The sequence below is a fragment of the Diabrotica undecimpunctata genome, chromosome 6 (assembly GCF_040954645.1).
Source record: "Diabrotica undecimpunctata isolate CICGRU chromosome 6, icDiaUnde3, whole genome shotgun sequence".
In the NCBI taxonomy this organism is placed as follows: domain Eukaryota; kingdom Metazoa; phylum Arthropoda; class Insecta; order Coleoptera; family Chrysomelidae; genus Diabrotica; species Diabrotica undecimpunctata.
This window is the reverse complement of record NC_092808.1, coordinates 34,822,775-34,842,414: the sequence shown is the minus strand read 5'-3', so window position 1 is coordinate 34,842,414 and position 19,640 is coordinate 34,822,775. Positions and strand designations below refer to the sequence as shown.

Genomic DNA, 19,640 nt, shown 5'->3' with positions numbered 1-19,640 from the left:
AGATAAGTCGTATTGTCTTATATAAGCTCTTAATTCCCTATTTTCAGAACAATAACATAACAACATAAAACTTGTTTAACCACACATGCAGATAGCATCTTAACACAAAAGAAAGTAATATTAGCGTTTCCTTCAGACAGTAATCTTAATATAAAGATAGACATAAAAAAGCAACTACCACTTTTCTAGTGGTTTCCTTTAACCCACCATCTAGATATAGATAAAAGTTAAATGAAACTAGTTACTATAAAACAAATTAAATCACAATGAAAGAAAAGTGAGATAAAGTAAATAAGTTACAAAAGTACTGTTAAGAGTTTAGAAATAAGGGGAAAATACACAGATGGAAAATACTGAATTAACTGAAAACTAGTTAAACCAGAAATATGATTATAATGTAAGAATTAGTGAAGACCAAAGTTAGTTAAGATAATTTTTATCAAATAAGGAAGTTAAGAAGACAAAAAGGTAAAAATAACAGTATTTCGTAGACATTAGAAAAGAAAACAAGCAGAACAACGAATTAATGTAAAATTTAATAATACTATCTTGATAAGGTAGTAGCAGTACCTGATATTTGTGAAACAAGTGACACACACTAAGTGACATAAAAATCCGAGCACCCATTATAAATTATTATATTCTGAAAATATTTGGTACAATTATACAGGGTACGAAAATAAACAAACGCTTAAAATTTCAATATGATGTTACAAGTTCAGGGGTAAATGAATTAATGATATTGTAACGAAGTAGCCCCCCATGTAACGGTTGCATCTCGAGATGATGATCTGTGTTCCAGAATGTTCATGATCTATAGACCGCCGCGGCGGACAGATCCGAGGCGCTAATGCTAGCGAAATAGAGGTGGACTATAAATAAATATATTTACATAAATTAGAACCGTTCGTTTTATTTAAACACGCTGCATTATGTCGATGCCCCACGGTGGGCAACACACTTTTGGATATACCTGTGCTGATGGTGCTGTGCTTCTGATTAGGTCATTAATATTCTCCTGGGATATCGTTCCAAGTTCTAGCATGGTAGCAGGCAGGAGAATCTGATGATATCAAAATTAAACGTAGGGTTTAATAGGGATGTATACCATCTCTCCTGTTGTTCAATATATACTCTGAGGAAATATTTCAAGAAGCAGTAGAGTATGTTAAAGCCCGAATTCAAATTAATAGAGAAGTTATCAATAATATCAAATACATGAAATATTTAAAGAAGAAGAAGAAGTAAAGAGACTCTCGCAATGCGTGGCCCTGTGTTATCCTACTAAAAATTGGATCTTAAAGCGTCTGAAGTTAGGGTATGAGATGAGGTTCCAGAATTTCTTCTACGTATCGCTAAGCTGTCATGTTCCCTCTGACGACGATTATAGGCGTCCTTACTTCGTCGCATACTACGAAAGACGTCATATCTAGGACACATAATGCGCCATAGGGAATTTGAGCAGCTCCAGGTAATATTTTAAGGCAAGATTGAAGGTAAAAGGGGCATAGGACGAAAGAAAAAATCTTGGCTACGAAACATCAGAGATTGGACCCACACAAAAGGAAATGAATTAATTCATCAAGCCCAGAACAGAGAGTAATTTGCCATATTGATCGCCAACCTCAACAGAGAAGGCACTTCGTCGCATAGGTCGACGTCAAGAGTTCTGTCCAACGAATTTAACTTTAGATTTTGGAGTTTCATTTCTTAATGTTGATTTAATTGCGTACAATCCAAACTCATTATAATTTCATTTATACAGATAAGGCTTATATTGACCAAACTGTACTGATAAGAGGGTTTTTCGAATTCGATGGTAGTGCGCGACGGGTTTATTAATCACCTTTTAAGTGGTTTTCAGGTATTTATATAATAAGTTTATGGAACTGAACACCAACCAGCATTTAAATACAAGTTCTTGATAAAATTTGTTTGTCTTTATGTATTACGGGAAGTGTTAAGTAGTATTACTCATTTTATTCATTATGTGGCGTCCGTGGGATAATAATAATGAGGCTTCTTCTAGTGTTCCGGTAAAGAAGAAACATTTATCTGTATATGCAAAGCAAATTGTAAAAACTATATACAGTACCTTACTTAAGAGAGGACTTGAGATAACTTCCGCTACGAGTGAAATATGCGATTTGACGAAAATACCTCTGACACCAGAGTAAAAAGAATTACATCAAATCCCATAGAAACAAGAAAAAAACGTAAAGATTCTAGTTCCACCAAATGTATGGAAGAAGCCTATAAGGACTTGATACGTCGAAAAGTCTATACCATGTACGAAGAGCAACGCATACCTACATTAAGAGCTCTGAAGCAACGGCTCAATGTTTACGAAACCCAAATAAGCTGTAGTCTTACCAGCTGATAAAAAATTTTGAAAAGTATGGGCTTTCGATATCTTATAATTGACAAAAGACAAGTAATTATGGAATCTAATAGATTACAAAAATGGCGTTATGAGTATATAACTTCGATAAGAAAATTCCGTTCTGAAAATCGTCCGATAGTTTACCTCGACGAGACATGGTTTGACACATATTCAACACGGCCTAAAGGATTTGCCGATTCCTCCGGTAAATACAAGACAAAAGCTCCGTCAAATAAAGGGAAATGAATAACGATTTTACATGCTGGATCAGAAAATGGTTGGGTTCCAAATGCTGTGTGGCTTTCTGCAAAGAATATTAAAGACTCCGGCGTCGACTACCATGAAGATACAACGGCAGAACTTTTTGAAGAATTGTTCAAAAATAATCTTATGCCAAAGATTCCTCAGAATATCGTGATAGAAACGTAGAATGCATCCTATCACAGTCGCCAACTAAGTAAGGCTTCAAACTCGAACAATACTAAATTGGAAATTCAAAATTACATGGAGATGGATGATATGTATTTTAAAGAATGTTACACCAAACAAGAGCTTTTAGAAGTTTTAAATCCATTTTCTATAAGAAAAGTATATGTTTGTGATACATTGGCAGAGGAAATGGGACATACAGTGCTGCAGCTTTCACCCTATTATTGTATGTTTAATCCCATAGAATATATGTGGCACGAATTGAAGTCTAACGTGAGGTCACAACATATTTCTCCAACGTTAAGTAGTACTGTTGTAGAGTTAATAAGAAAATGTGTCAATGATATTCTTTCAACATTCATATTATGTTCATGTAGATCATAATACAATTGAAGCGATCATAATTAATTTAGTTTAGGATAGCGATAACGAAACAGAACTATGTGTGGAGTGATACTGTCATCAAATCAACAAATGTTACGATTAAAAAAAACGGTTCTTTTCAGAACCACCAATTATTATTATTGTTTGTTTTTCTATAATCTTAGCAATTAACATAGATTTAATTTATTTTAAAACTCATTTTAAAAATTTAATTTCCGGTATATATAAGGCAAAGCAATATATTTTACATCCGTTTTTTTTGGTTTTGTCGTCGTAACTATTGTAAATTTTGTGGATCCTTTGCTTTAATATAGGAGTAAAGTCTAGTCAGTGTTAATTGTCAAAAGACCAACTCTGTCTACCTCGTTTGCTTATCGCTCCGGACCCGTCTTAACAACAGGCCAAGTTAGATAAATTTATTAATATTTACGACCACACTAATTGAAGTCAACCATTTTCTGCTAAAAAAAACTTTACCTCCACAATTAAGAATTGGTGGTAGCACACACCTAACGTCACTTTTATTAACATGCGATAAGTCCTCAACATAGGAAGAGAAAAAAGTGTTTTTAGTTTTAGCACTATGACGCAAAAATGTGACTTTAAAGTCGTTGTCGCTTACTTCAATAATTTTCGCCACATGAAAAACTTTTTTGAAGTTATACTTCTATACGCACGGTCGGCGTTGGAAATTTGTACGGGAGTGAATCGGCAAAATCATTACATATGTAAGATATAGGTAAGAGAGGGACAGAAGATATATTTTCTCTCTCTTCCTCTCTCGAGAATAAAAATGTTCCTTTTGTATTTAATATTATATATATTATATATATATATATATATATATATATATATATATATAATATTGTATATATATATATATACATATAATATTATATATTATAATATAATATGTATTAATATTATTATTTATGTTATATGTTTTGTATTATTTAAAATTAAACGTTTATAATTATTTTAGGCTTTTGTATTTCAAAATAATCACTATTTTACCGAGAACTGTCAATTTTGAAATCCGTTAGTGTCATGTCTAATTGGCAAATCCTTTACGTGTTTGGTTCATACGCTGGTGGATGTGAGTTCGAATCCCAATTATGAATTTCCTTTTTTATTTTTGAAATATTTAAAAACCTCACGTTAATCTTATTAAATATATACTCGTATGTAATATACGAAAAAAACATAAATTTTAAAATAAAATGAAAATTTACAAGATAATCCCAGTTGTTGGTTTTTTATTTTTATCTTCGTAAAGTAAGTTATGTATATTGGCAGTTTTAAAATCTTATGAATATTACATTTTAATTTATATTGTATTATTATATTGAATTATGTTGCAGTGTATTTATTGTATTTTTAATTTTTATATTAATAACAAAATAAACAATGAATTTTACTGCAGAGTATGTGTAAAATTTTTTTTTGCATTCAAATACTTTTATACATATATAAAAATAAAAATATATATTTTCATTAAAATATTGATACAATCCTTCATTTACTATACTCCTATTACAGGTTAAATGTTTATATACAGCAAACGATGCACTATATACCTATATAACTAATTCTTTTTCTCTTTCTGCTCTCTTACCTATAGCATTACATATGTAATGATTGTGCAGATTGACTCCTATATAAATTTTTAACGGCGAACGCGTGTATAGAAGTATAACTTCTACCGGTAGTCCCACTGGACTGCCACACCCGTTTTTTTAATGACGTGATTCGTGATTTTTAATCACGAACTTCCACTAGCACATAAGAATTAATCTTAGGCAAATCCTGATAACGACCAAACTCAAAATGTGTGAATGATTCGGCATCTGAGGAATCAGACACAAATGAATTAGTATCAGTGTCACACTATAATAAAGTTCCTGATACTCAACAACTGAAGTACTCTCTGTTAATTTTCTCTTAGGGCTTTTAGATAGAGCAATTGCTTCCTTTCTTTTCTTCTCATGATCTGTTACAATTTGGCTTTGGCCTTTTCTGCTTCATAGAGATGAAAACCAGGCTCGTTATTTGTCAAATTTTTGCTGCTGCTAGGCTGACATTATTTACGATTTGTATCACTCACCTCTAATATTTCATTCCTATTGGTAACGTTAGGAATCAAAAAATCACTCTCATCGTAGACGTATTGATTAAAGGGCACTATTCTGCATGTTTTAAAATCTGCCTTTATGTTACTGGGGATTATAGATTTAACAAACGCATTCCTCGCTTTGAAAAATTCTTATTGGCTTTTCTGGATTTCTCTTTACCCTATGAGTCCATAGCACTGTTATAGTATGTTTTAAATAAAGCATAAACAGCTACATCCAGTGGCTTCAATGTGTAAATTTAGTATCTCAATGGAGAAGTATGACTTGATACAATGATTGTATCAAGTCATACTTTTGTAAAATTTACAAACCTGTTGAACTTATAATGCAACACATTGTAACCAATACTAATTGTTCCTCCAATAGGAAGGAGGAAAAGAGGTAGACCCCGAAGATCATGGAGGGATGAAGTGGACGAGGCTATGGAAAGACGAGACCTTAGAGATGGAGAATGGCAGAACAGAAAGGACTGGAGACGTTGGCTGAAAGAAGGAAGGCGGCGACAGCTGTAAAAATCCTTGTATAGATAGATAGATGTAACCAATATACCCCGTTCGCCGATTGTAATTTTATTGGCCTATTTTACTTCCGTTGGTGCAAGAATCTTTGATGATTTTTGTACAGTTGTCTTCGATACTTCATCTAAATTGAAAATGCGTGCGCCTGTAGAAAATCCATTAAAACGCTTCAAAACTTCCTCTAAACTTCGAAAAAATGTATACAAATTATATCGATTAAATAATGTAGCCCTGAATAAGTTGCAACGTTCCGATTGGCGGAGTTCGGGATGTCTCTTTCTGAAATCATGAAGCCAGTCAAGTCCAACAGAACTCATTTCTTTCCATTTCTGAGGCATATGAATTTTGTTATACAGACAGAGTTCGTAAGCCAGGTGCCTCACGTCTTTTGTAGACTTTCCGTAACACATTGTGTTACGTAATTTTTAATCAATATTTCTTGTTTATTATTGAATACCCTTCGAGTATCGTAGTGGGGTTTATACATTAACACGTCGTTGGGAGCTTCTTTAGATTTCTTCAGTATCGTGCTAATGTTTGATGTTTAATGCTATTTCTCTCGGCTTCTATTCTAAGGCTAAAGTTACGTTTTATTATCTACAGCACTTTAGCCTCTGAACAATTTGTTAGACTTTTGTTTTGCGGCCGCAAGACAAAGATAACAAAAGATCATAATTGCAGATTAAGTTACAACATTGTGGGCCACCTTGAGATATGTCCCATGGTGGCCCAAAACATTTTTCTCAAGGAGGCTCTTAATACATTATAAACAGCAGTCGTTAATATTGTAAAACAACGTGCAAAATCAAAACAGAAAATTACAGCAGTAGATAATAGAAGGTCTTCTTGGTCAATTAAAACAATAACATTTTAAAAATATCACATCTGGAATATTTTATAACTACTTAAAGTATTTAGTATAAAAAAATTCTTTTGAAAACAAACAACACGTGTAAAAAAACTGTCGGGATGCGTGTACGTACCTAAACAACAAGAGAACGACTGACCGTTAACGGCGAATACTCTGTAGATCGAAGAACATTTTTAGCGCGTAATTTGAAAATTGTTGCGACTCTATCATGGTCCACGCGTCTCAAGTTGGCTCATTCTCCCCTAAATATTATATCTTATGCCAATCTGACAAATTTGTTTTTATATCTTTTTTGCTCGTTAAGTGACATGCTCTTTCTTAACACGTACTTTATAAAAAAAATATCATAACTTTACTTTCTTAGTAATTCTTGAAGTTTTTATCTTTTTATGAAATTTTGGATCTTTCTGCTCCGTTTCTTGTTTTAATAGTATTTTTAAAGTTTTAATTTTGTTTAGATAATAATGAGAGCCTAACACACTGTTTAAGGTACTGACAACATTGATTATATATATATATATATATATATATATATATATATATATATATATATATATATATATATATATATATATAAAATGAATGAAATTGATTGGCAACTACAAAATATATTTGCACCGCAATAATTTCGAATTCAACAATCAGTGGAAAGTGTTTATTATATTTAGTTATTTAATAAATTATTAAAATAATTTTAAATAAAAACATATTAAAATAAAATTGTATGAACTCCATCCAACTATTCATCCATCTTACCCGGTGCTGCCAGGCATTTGGTGCAACTGAATATAAGGAACATGACTACGGCTCAGCAGGAAAGATCCTTCATCAAGAGATAGTTAACAAACTGGTACTTATACAAACCAACCATCTCCTACATTATCAATACGTCACTAATAGTATGCTTCTAAATGACAACTATAAACTATGCAGGGAGTACATTGTAGTCAAAGACTAATCGGGGGTGTCAGAATAGACTAGATCTTATAATAGTTAATAAAGTAACTATATAAAGCACACTCATTGATGTAGCGATACCTAACAACAATAATCGACGTGTTAAATATAACGATTAGATCTTCAAGTTCAAAAATCTGGAAATTCAAATATGGAGACAATGGGGAAGGATTAAACTAACACTCAAGATCCAGCCAAATACCGCCCAATTACTTGTCTTTTAATTTTGTACAAATTTGTTACATCCTGTGTAGCCAAGCGTATCTACCAACACTGTGCTCTAAACAATAGCATAGTGCCTCAATAGAAAGGATGCGCTAACGGTCCCATGGGCTGCAAAGAACAACTTATAATCGACTCAGTCATTTCTAATCAGGCGTACACCAAAAAAGGAACCCATTTACTGCCTTCATAGACTACAAGAAGACCTTTGATTCAGTACCGCATGAATGGCTTATAGATATATTGAAAATATATAAAGACGATGATAGTATAGTGACCTTTTTAAAGCATATAGTGACGGAGTAGAAGACTAAAATTCATCCTCTTATACCCGGTGAAAACAACATCGAAACTGAAGGTATCCCAATTAACCGGGTTCTTTTTCAGGGGGATGCGTTAAGTCCACTTTGGTGCTGTTTAGCGATGAACCCACTATCTCAGCTACTGAACTTCACTGACTCAGGTTTTATCATAAAAAATAACAACACTGTTGTGGCGAAGCTTAATCATCTGCTGTATATGGATGATTTGAAATTAATGACTTCTAGTCTAAACCACCTGGATTAGATGCTGAAAACTGTGGAAATATTCTCAAATAATATCAGTATGCACTTTGGACTAGACAAGTGCCGTATTCTAAATATAGTCAGAGAAAAGATTCAGCCCGGAGGTTTCGATATGCAAGATGGCCAAAACATCAAGGCAATGGGTGAAAATGATATACACAAATATTTTGGAATAACGCAAGCTTGGAAAATTAACCATAAACAAATGAAGACCGAACTAACTTTGGTTTTATGTGAAGAGTAAGACAGCTAAATCGGTCATATCTTAATAGTTAAAATCTGTTTAAGGCATTAAATTCGTACGCCTGTTCCGCGTTGTTACTCATTTGGTATTATGAAGTGGTCAAAAACAGATATAGAAAGTGATTAGCGGAAAGTAAGAACACTTCTCACAAAGGCGCAAAAACACCATCCACGCAGTGTAGTAGTGAGAACAACATTACCGCGGTATCAACGGGAAAGAGGACTTATGGACAAAAGTGAGCAAATGGATAAACAGGTTGCTGATTTAATAACCTATTTTCGGACGCAGGCTAAGACATCTACTTTACATCGAGCAATTTGCGCAGTAGATGACACAACATCGCTCAAACTGAAGGAACAAGAAATGCGCATAAACCATGCGCAATAATATATCGACAATACAACGTCGAACTATTAGTTGACATTAAGAAAGGGGTTTCCTGAGATAGAGTGTTTTTTACTTGCCATTCAGGATCAGGTTATTCCAACAAAAAATTAATGAAATATATGGTCAAAGACCCTAGGTCCAAAACGACATATGTCGATATGGATGTTAAGCTCAAGAAATCATCTAACATCTTACGCAGGGCTGCCTGGCGTTTGTCGGAACTAATTACAAAAAACGCCATACCTGACAAAATGCTTGAAAACGACAACTATAAACTTTACTGGGACCGCACTGTGTTCAGAAACCAATTAGTGGCACATAATAGATCGGATCTCATACTAGTTAATAAACTTACGAGATAGACAACACTAATAGATGTGGAGATACCTAACAATACCAACCTGCGTGTTAAATACAACGAAAAAATCTACAAGTACAGAGATCTGGAAATACAAATAAGCAGACAATGGGGAATGGAAAGTACTCATAAGGCCCTGATCCACAGGCGAGTAAAACCGCTGTTTTGTGGCTCGTCGGTAAAGCTCGCCAGTGTATCACTTCAATACCGCAGTTTTATATACCGACGAGCCTGGCTTCTGGCTCGTCAGTTTGTTTTATTTTTTACTTGGCTCGTCATTTAAAACCGCGCGTGTATCACTACTGGCGAGCAAAACCGGTAGTTTTCAAATGAAAAGATCAGTTTTTAATCATGGATATGCGAACTCTCAGCCACGACTTTTTATTAGAATTTATATATTGTTTACGAGACTGTGTTTGTTTATGGAAATGTACTTCGCCAGAATACAAAAACAAAACAACTCGACTTACCGCATATGTCAAACTTTTAAATGCCCAACGTGTAGGGTGTCTCCACTTTTTTTTGTAATTTCGTAGTATGCTATAGCGAGGTAACATAAAACTTCACTTTCAGTTGAACACGACATGTTAGCTGTGGACGGTTGACAATGACCGTTTTGCTCGCTAGTCGATCAGCACCAACGAGCTGCGAGTAAAACCGTCGTTCTTAAAACCGCGGTATTATGGCTCGCACGTCGATCACCCACTATATGATACCTATTATTCTCTCTACTACGGAGTTATTCCGAAGAGTCTCTTAAAGATCATAGAACAGCTGGGTTTTAATGAACATCTCTATAAGACCATGCAAAAAAAACAGTACTGCTCTCAACATCTAGATGCGTAAGACAATTTTTGGGAGATACTTTGACGTACCAAGTCACCTAGGACTCGATAACACGAAAAGTGTCCCACAAGAGCCTAATTCTTTTGATACCGTAGGTATCTGGGATGAAGTTTCCTCTTAGAGAGAGTTTGAGCCGTATGGCTAAATCTGGAGACTAGTGACTTTATTAGTGGTTCTTATTGTATGTTTAGTATGTTCTCTAATCGAGCTGAGTGTATTTTGATGTATTTTATACTTATATTTCCATTAACTGATTTGTGATGAATAAAATAATGATAAAATTATAAATCTCTTGTAGTGTTTAATAATAAATTGTATCAAATCTTTCGAAAGATTTCCACACAATTCTATTACTATTAATTATAAATTAACCTACTTTAAAACTTTGTATATCAGAAATAAATTACTTTAGTACTGTAAGGCAAAACTATGTAATAATAATTAATCACGATCCTTTAAAAGCTAACTTCGTGAAAGTATTTATCTTGTCTTATTTCTATTAACTTGCCAGTAGTTATTTCTTAAACTTTAAAAGATGTTAGCTTAAAAGTTACAAACTATGAAATTCTTTACTATTTATCTTTACATATATATATATATATATATATATATATATATATATATATATATATATATATATATATATATATATAAGCAAAAAAATCGACTCAAAAGTAAAATAACACCAATATTTATAAAGTACGTTAAGAACATAACAAAGATAACTTAATATTGTATGTGAGAAAACATGTTATGAATGAAAGTGATTATGTAATCAATATAAAAGTCTTCTTCTTTTTTGTATGTAGGCTTTGTATGTTTCTTCTTCAATATTAGCCTAATTATTTAAATTATCGCACCATCTTTTTCTTGGTCTGCCAATACTTCTTCGTCCATTTGACGACTTATCTCGTGCTATTCATACTGTCCTATCCTCTGCCACCCTACTAATGTGTTCGTTCCACTCCTGTTTCTGTTTTGTCACCCATCCATTTATGTCTTCTATATTGCATGCTCTTCTTCTTATGTTTTCGCTTCTCTCCCAATCCAACAGACTTTTCCCTGATATTTGTCGGAGTATTTTCATCTTTGTTGTTTCTAGTAGTCGTCTCGTTTTAGATGTATCAGGTCTTGTCTCTGCCGTATATGTTAATATGGGTCTAATTGCTGCTTTTTAGATTCTTGTTTTTGTGTCTTGTCTTAGGTATTTGTTCTTCCAGATTGTGCCATTAAGAGATCCCACCGCTTTATGTTCTTTTAAGCTTTGTTGTTGTACTTTTTTTTCAATATCTTTGTAACTAGTTATTCTATTCCCAGATATCTAAACCTTGCCTTCTGCTTTATTATTTTTACATCAATTTCGATTTTACATCGTAGTGGGTATTTAGATGTTGTCATACATTTGGTTTTTTCTGCTGATATTATCATATTGTCTTTCTTGGCTGTTGTATTGAAGAAATGTGTTAATATTTGGAGCTCGTCTTCTGTCTCGGTGATTAATGCGGCGTCGTCTGCATAATATAATATTTGGATTTCTTTGTTCCCCATTCTGTAATAATAACCTTTACGTACTGATTGTACTATTTCGTCTATTCTTGTATTAAAGAGAAGTAGGCTTAACGAGTCACACTGTCTGACTCCGATTTGTACTGGTATACACTGTGTTAGTTTTCCATTTATCTTTGCCTGTATTCGATTATGTAAGTAGATGTTTTCGGTGGTTTGTATAATATTGATTGATATGTTTCTTTTATACAGTAGGTGTAAGACGTCTTCGACTTACACATCTCGGATGCGATCGATAGCCTTTGTCAGGTCTATAAAACGTAGATATGCTGGTTTATTCTACTCGATGACCTTTTCTGTGATTTGACTTAGTACAAATACAGCGTCTACGTAGGATCTTCCGAATCTGAATCCTTGTTGTTCCTCGAGAAAAATTATACGAGAATGGTCTAAAAATGGAGTAAGACCTATTGATAGGAAATAACCAACTACAGTAGAACTATACGGGGCTCAATGGGAATCTCTGTATCTTTTCAATGTTTTGTTATATCGAAAGTGGGAAAGTTTCGATGAAGTACGTCAGTTCAACAAGTGGTGTGGTGTGGTTCAAAATCACACATTACAGGTGTGTTGCAAGAACTCTTTAGCAGACTTTCTGGAGGACATTTTGAAGTCAAAAGAACACTGGCCAGAGTTCGAGACAGATTTTACTGAATCAATTATCACCGAGATGTAGAAGATTGGAAAAAGTCTACGAATTTGCTCGTGAAAGTTTGAAGCTTCAAAGTGGTAAAGCCAATGCCAGGCTCGATATGCATGCTACTGGTACAACTTTTAAACGAGGTGACAGTATTGTTATACAATTCCACACGTAAGAAAGGACTTTGTCCAAAACTTCAACGCAACTGGGAAGGCCCGTACACCGTCCTGCAGAAAATAAACGACCGCATCCAGTTTTCAGCAAGAAGTAAACCCAAGGTAGTTCTTGTCAAGAGACAAGCTCCGTACCATGGAACTGATCCACCCTGTTGGCTTAAATCGATCCCTGATAATCCAGTAATTCGCGGCGACTATCAATAAAAGAGGAGGCAGTGATAGGACAATTACGTCAAGTTTATTTCATATAAAAGAAATAGAAGAAGTAATGAAGAAGTCTAGAATTTTCGAGTCATTGAAATGTCATTGAAAATTCTTGACATGTCTAGTAAAATTTGGAAGGTCAAAAAAAAAAAAAAATATATATGTATATATATATATATATATATATATATATATATATATATATATATATATATATATAGATGTTGCTAAGAGTTGTTAAGAGATGTTGTTAAGAGTTGTAATTGAGATTTTGAAGTTTAAAGTTGTTGTCAGTCTGTTATAGTATTGTAAACGACTTTAAATAAAGTTATTTTAAAGAAGTTTATCTGTATTTTAATATTTCTTTAGAATCTATAACGTTTTATAAGAAAAAATCATTTTTTGCTTTTTAAGATTGTTTAAAAAATAAAGCAAAATGAGTTTTAGAACCCTAGAAATATATTTATATGTGTAAGATTTTTTCAGGTTTTTTTCTTGTTTGACTGGGGTAATTATTTTTAGTTTCTAAGATATAAAATAACTATCTGACGCATCTATAAACGGATTTGGAATATATCTACTTTTTCCTGTTAATTATTGCTTTGATCAGTTTAGTAAAAGTTATTAATAATGAAATTTTTTTTCTTTGTTTCAGGTACGTACCGCTTTTTTGGAAACGCCTTGTTGATTAAAGTGTAAGTTTTATTTTAAAGTATAGTATAAAGAAAATTAAACTGACATACCAGTTCGAATTATTTATATATTTTTATTTAAATGTTAAAGAAATGTTACGATCTTAGAATTATATCTTAATAACCATCTCTTCATTACAAATAAACGGTCTTACTTAGTTTTTTAAACTCGACTATTAATCCGGCCAATTTAGACAAAAATACTGGTAAAATAACAAAAATTCCTGAAGTCAAATATTGGTGGAAAGCTGGAGTTTACCAGTACAAATAAAGTTTTAAAAATCCCCATCGATCGTATGTGTGCTACAAAAGTTGTTCGAGGTCAAACATGGGTTATAAGGTCAAAACTTGAGGTTTTTTTGATTTTTCTCGAAAACAATAAGTTTTATAAAAAAAACCTCAAACCAAAATTGTAGATCTTAAAATTCTCTACAAAAATGGTTATTATAATTTTTTTCCTAAGTCTTACCATTCCTGAGAGGTGATTTAATCGTATTTAATAGTCAATACTGACGTTGATCATACAAACGCTATTTACATTATTGATGAAGGATACCTACTACATCACGTTGTGTGGGATCGAGAAGAAACCTTTAGTGTTATTTTTGATAAATATGTTCAGTATCTACGCAGACATTATGGGCTTACAGTGACGGTAGTATTTGACGGCTACAGTGACACGACAAAGAATATTAAAGCTGCAGAACAACGTCGTCGAACTACAAAAACATCATCGGGTTCCGAGATTATTTTTGATAAATTTATGTTGATGATAATTGTTGAAAATGTTGATTTTTTAGTACTACTTACGGCAAGGACTCTAATGGATAAAATTGTTTATTTTCTGAAACTTGGAAAGGCTCAACAGCGAAGAGAAATATATTCTCCAAAAAGTTTATCTGCTTATCCCAAATGCCAGAACTATATTTTATTTTTACATGCGATAACCGGCTGCGACACCTCTTCAGCAATGTACAGAAAGGGCAAAACGTCAGTACTTAAATTATTAAAAAAAAATAAGATTTGACTGACTGCGCTAAAGTATTTTCAGAAATTGATTCCACATCTCAAATAATAATTACGGAAGGAATTCGCTTTCTTCTTGCGGTTTACGGAGCTATAAAAAATTACTTGCATTGTTAAATACCGATACTTAACTTTTGTAAAAAATACGCGAAACAAGAAACAAGTACAACTATCATGTCTTCCTTCAACATTGGCATCTGCCCTTCAACACTTATATCAAGTATACTATCAAGTTCAAACTTGGCTAGGCAATGGATAGATAATACCTTGGCACTTGGCTTGGATAGATAATACTCTGGAACCGATTAAAACTTTACTCCTACCTGTAAGAAGAAGAAATCGAAGAAGAAATGATTGTTGAAGTAAATTTTCAAGAGTATGAATCTGATTAAAAAATTCTAGAGAAATCAAAACAATAGAAACCAAATGGTCAATAGCAATATCAATAATCAATATCAATAATAAGGTAATATCTAGAACTTAAAGAGTATTGTCCCCTTAAATTATCCTAAAATGGTCATGACAGTTAGTGGAGTAGACCTACAGGGAAACTACGGTAAAAAAGACGCGCCGAATACATCACCTCACAGGTGGCGTGGAAATGTGTACATATCATGTATGTGTCTATTGGAATCGCGATATCTCAGGAATGGTAACATTTTTGTACAGAATTTTAAGATCTACAACTTTGGTTGGAGGTTTTTTTTTGATAAAACTTACCGTTTTCGAGAAAAATCGAAAAACGTCAAATTTTGACCTTTGGCCCCGAATAACTTCTGTAGCACACATACACACTTTATTTGTACTGGTAAACCACAGCTCTCCACCAATATTTGAATTTCTGGGAATTTTTGTTATTTTAAATGTCTTAGTGACCGGAGTATATTCTCGTGAACTAGAGACATCGATGTTCAGAAAGCCTAAAGTTCAGAACCGGACTTTGTTATAATAGATTATAAAAATCATATACTTCGTATTAGAAAACTGTAAAGCTTATCTTATAATTGAATTTTAGTTCAGCAAAACACAAACTGTGTCTACATTTAATAATACTCGGTTAATAATTATATTCCCGCTTCATTGTTATATTGAAAGGGAGTTTTTTTAAATAAAATACCAATATACTATTCTGCAGCTGTTTTATAGTCATGTAGTTTTTTCCAAATCGTAAACTAATAATTAAAACTCCCAGAGGTAGTGAAATATAAAACCAATTAAAATTTTGAGTAACTTTAAACCATGGAAACCTAGCAGTAAAGAAAATCACTGCTGGAAAAACTTATGTTTTCATTAAAAGTAAAATGTATTCCAGGGCACTACAAAAAGCTTTGAAGAAAAGATATGTTTAAAAATTATATGTAAATGCTAACAGGGGTGTTCCAAGGAGGCATTTCTTGATGTTCGATGTTTATTGGTGATATGTTGTTAGTTGAAAATAGTTTAAGTAAATTAGAATAAATACTGGACCAGTAAAAATATGATATTGAATAAAGATTTAAAATTTAGTAGGAAAAAAAGATATGCTCTAAAAATTTTATTTGGCAGCTGACGTACTGTTCGAAAAGCTGACGTGCATTGATGTTGAAATGTTATATGTATATTGGATCTACATTCCAGATTAATATAGAAATATGTTAAGAAATGCACGGTGCAATTATTATTATATATATAAGCCACGTGGTTCTTATCTCAGAAGCCTGGGATAAGAACTGCGTTATGTTAAATTGCGTTTATATATTGAGTAGTAGAGAGGATGGTAGGTCTGGGTACTTTCCATTATCTTCTTAATTTGATTCCCTGTTTTGGCGATACTCTTCTTGTATTCACTATGCAGACTATTGTCGTTAGTTATCGCCACATCAAATTAGTGTTGTTTGTTATGTTAGTGCGTTAGTCTATTGTCATTCTAAAGTGTATTGTCAAGACAGACGTCTTTATATTAAGAGAGATGGTTTTGAGGAATAACAGTTTTTTAGCTATCTCTTGTCATGTCATGTCGTTTCTGATTTAGTCATATGGCTCTCAGGGAGAAAATTCACTCATTCCAGATACCTACGATATCAAAAGGATTCGGTTTTTTTTGGCTAGTTTCCGTATTACCTCGCCGTAGGTGACCTTGTATGCTGGAGTATCTTCCAAACATTTTCGTACACATCTCGACGTCGAGAGTAGTACAGATTTCTACGTGGTCTTATAGAGATGTTTATTCAGACCCAGCTTTTTTATGTTTTCTTGAAGGTTCTCCAGAAGTGGAAAGTATAATAGGTATCGTCTGAGTACTTTCCATTTTCCATTGTCTCCTTATTTGTATTTAAAGATCTCTGTACTTGGAAATTCTTTTGTTGTATTTAACACGCAGATTATTATTGTTCGGTATTACCACATCTATTAGTGTTGTCTGTCTAGTAAATTTATTAATTAGTTTGAGATCTGGTCTATTATGTGCCACTGGTTGGTCTGTGAGCACAGTGCGATCTCAGAAAAGCTTGGAGTTGTCGTTTTCAAGCATTTTCTCAGGGACATTTTGATAATAAGGCGATAATTTATAATAAGTCTATTGAACGCTTTCTATGTCGCCCATCCTTCTTTGTGTCTAGCTGAGAGGTTCTCGGAGGGCATCATCCAATTATTACTGTTGTCACTTTGATCTTTACGAAACTTAGTCTAGTCTTTAAGACTGGCTCAGTCATATCTTCGGTAGTATGCATAAAAGTATGCATAAAACTTTGCTTGGATTTAAGGCATTGGTGGACGGGTTGTAGCTATAGCGAAGATGTGCATATGAGGTGGATGCTTTATGTTTTTTCTTTCGAGTTTGACTTCGAGTTTGAGTTCGATTGACTTGCCAGTCAATTAGGACAACTTGGTCGCATATTGATTGGGCGGTTTCAGACAGACCGCGATAATGCGTCAAGTTTTATTTAGAGCTGTATCTATCTGATCGGTGGGGCATGATCGTACCATACTGGGCAATCATATTCCGCTGCGAAGTAACATAGAGCCATAGCACTAGTTTTTGTGTCCAGGCTTATGCTCAATCTGCCAAAGAGAGTCCACTTCCACGAAATCTGGAATTTTCTTGTTGCCTCCTTGTTTTTTAGATGAAAGGCGCAGGCTTGTTTTTTGGTTGAATTTGGTTTTAGGTGATTGTGTCTATGATTTATGATTTATTTTTACTTCGTCTTGTGTACGCTGGACAATAATATCTAGGAACGAGAGAATGTTGTTTTTTTTTCATTCTACTAATAATTGTTATTTTATACTGATTTTAAAAATCTGTATCTATCTGCGTCTATCTGTATCTATCTGATTCTATCTGCGTTATTTTTAGGATTCTTAGATACATAATCATCTACAAAGAATTTGAGGCAAGGAATATTGAATGGTGTACCTTATAGGAAGCCTTCAATAATATATCTTCCATATTCCAATCTTTTTCTGCAGTACTAGTGTTTAGATTGATTGAGGTGTGTGTGTTTTTACTTTATTTATTTATCAATTTATAAAAAAAATATCAAGAGCAACCAAATTATTTATTTATATCATGTGTGTTATTTTCTGGCTCTACATTTTTAATAATACTTTCTTGGTTTATTTGTAAGGGATTAACAAATCCCTTTGGTACTGTCCAAACGTTTCGGCCAGTAGCGATTTTCAATCAACGTTCTGTTGGTATAATGTGTAAAGTAAATTAGTAATCATAAAGTGTTCATTGAAAATGGCAATTCACCGGAAAATTTGAACAATTCTAAAGTGTTTTAGTAATACTATATTAAAAAAATCAATGAAATTCACATAAATTATTACACACATACACACACACACACACACATGTGTACTAAATAATTTTTTTTATATATCTTGAAGCATGTTTAAAAATTTCCTTAAATTATTCCACCTAGAAAATTACTTTCACGCCACCTATGATATATACTTTGCTAGAAATCTTAAAAATAACCAATAAGCAACGAGCGATTGGTCATTCTTTTTTTTTAACAACGAAATAGTTCGCCATATGTTCCCTGCTCTTATTATCTTTCATTTGTTAAATAGAAACTTTTCCTCTTAACTAAGAATTTAGTTTCTATTCTCGAGTCACCCAGCCTACTTTCTAAGATATGCGGAGATGTTGGTTTTCTATAAAATAATCTTTCCTGGCGAGAGAAAGTAGTAAGGACAGAAATAAGACCACACCAGACTTGTCAATTAAGTATCATTTTCGCGTGGCACTTTTCGGCCAATACACCCACTCTTTTTTATCCCTAGCTTGTCTAAGTATCAGAAATCGAGTTCATATATATAAGGAGTTTCTTGAACCATATTATATTTAATATAAAATTAGTATTTCTTGGGTTTAGGTTCAATTCGTAATATTATATTTGGAACTAGATTTTATTGCGCCATGAAACCAACGTTTCAGCAGGTAACCCTTCCCTTTGTCAAGATTGCTAAAACAGAAATTTTCGTGTTAAAATGGGTAGTAGTGTTCATGGCAAATGAATTTATCTAAAGGTCGGTACACATATACGAGCCAAACGGTATGCATACGGTATGCGAACGCTATATTCGTTAATGTGTACGGCAGAAAAAACCGCTTGCGTACTGTTTCATTGTGACTCGTCGCGAACCAAATTGTTGCGGTTTATTCCACGACTTCAAAGGAAGCTCGTCTTTCAGTTTGGACGGCGCTTACTAGACGCAGCGAACATTTTTATTGTCTCATCAAATCGATATTGTGTGAATGACGTGTTCCTTCCTAGAGAGACGTGAGAAAACAGTAAACTGATTATTGTACATATTTTTATTTTTGTTAAACAAGCAAAAACAGAAACATAAATCAGTACCCAAATTATAAATAAAATGAATCATTTCGCACAAGTGTGTTCGTTGTTGGTTTGTCGCTTTCCATGGATCGAGATAAGTATGCGATCAGTACGTTGTAGAATATTTTTCAAGGATCTGTACGCGTACGGTATGTATACCGTTTGGCTCGCATATGTGTACCCACCTTAACAAGAATATACCACTTTCACCAATAT

The 19,640-nt window shown here is 33.3% G+C and overlaps 1 long non-coding RNA gene across 1 annotated transcript in view; it reads left to right on the top strand.

The window, feature by feature from the left end:
- The window catches only part of LOC140443383 (uncharacterized), a 249,051-nt gene that overhangs the window by 50,457 nt on the left and 178,954 nt on the right, over positions 1–19,640 (top strand). Inside the window, exon 2 of the long non-coding RNA XR_011951201.1 lies at positions 13,539–13,578. This is a non-coding gene — a long non-coding RNA (uncharacterized lncRNA). The remainder of the gene's footprint in view (positions 1–13,538; positions 13,579–19,640) is intronic.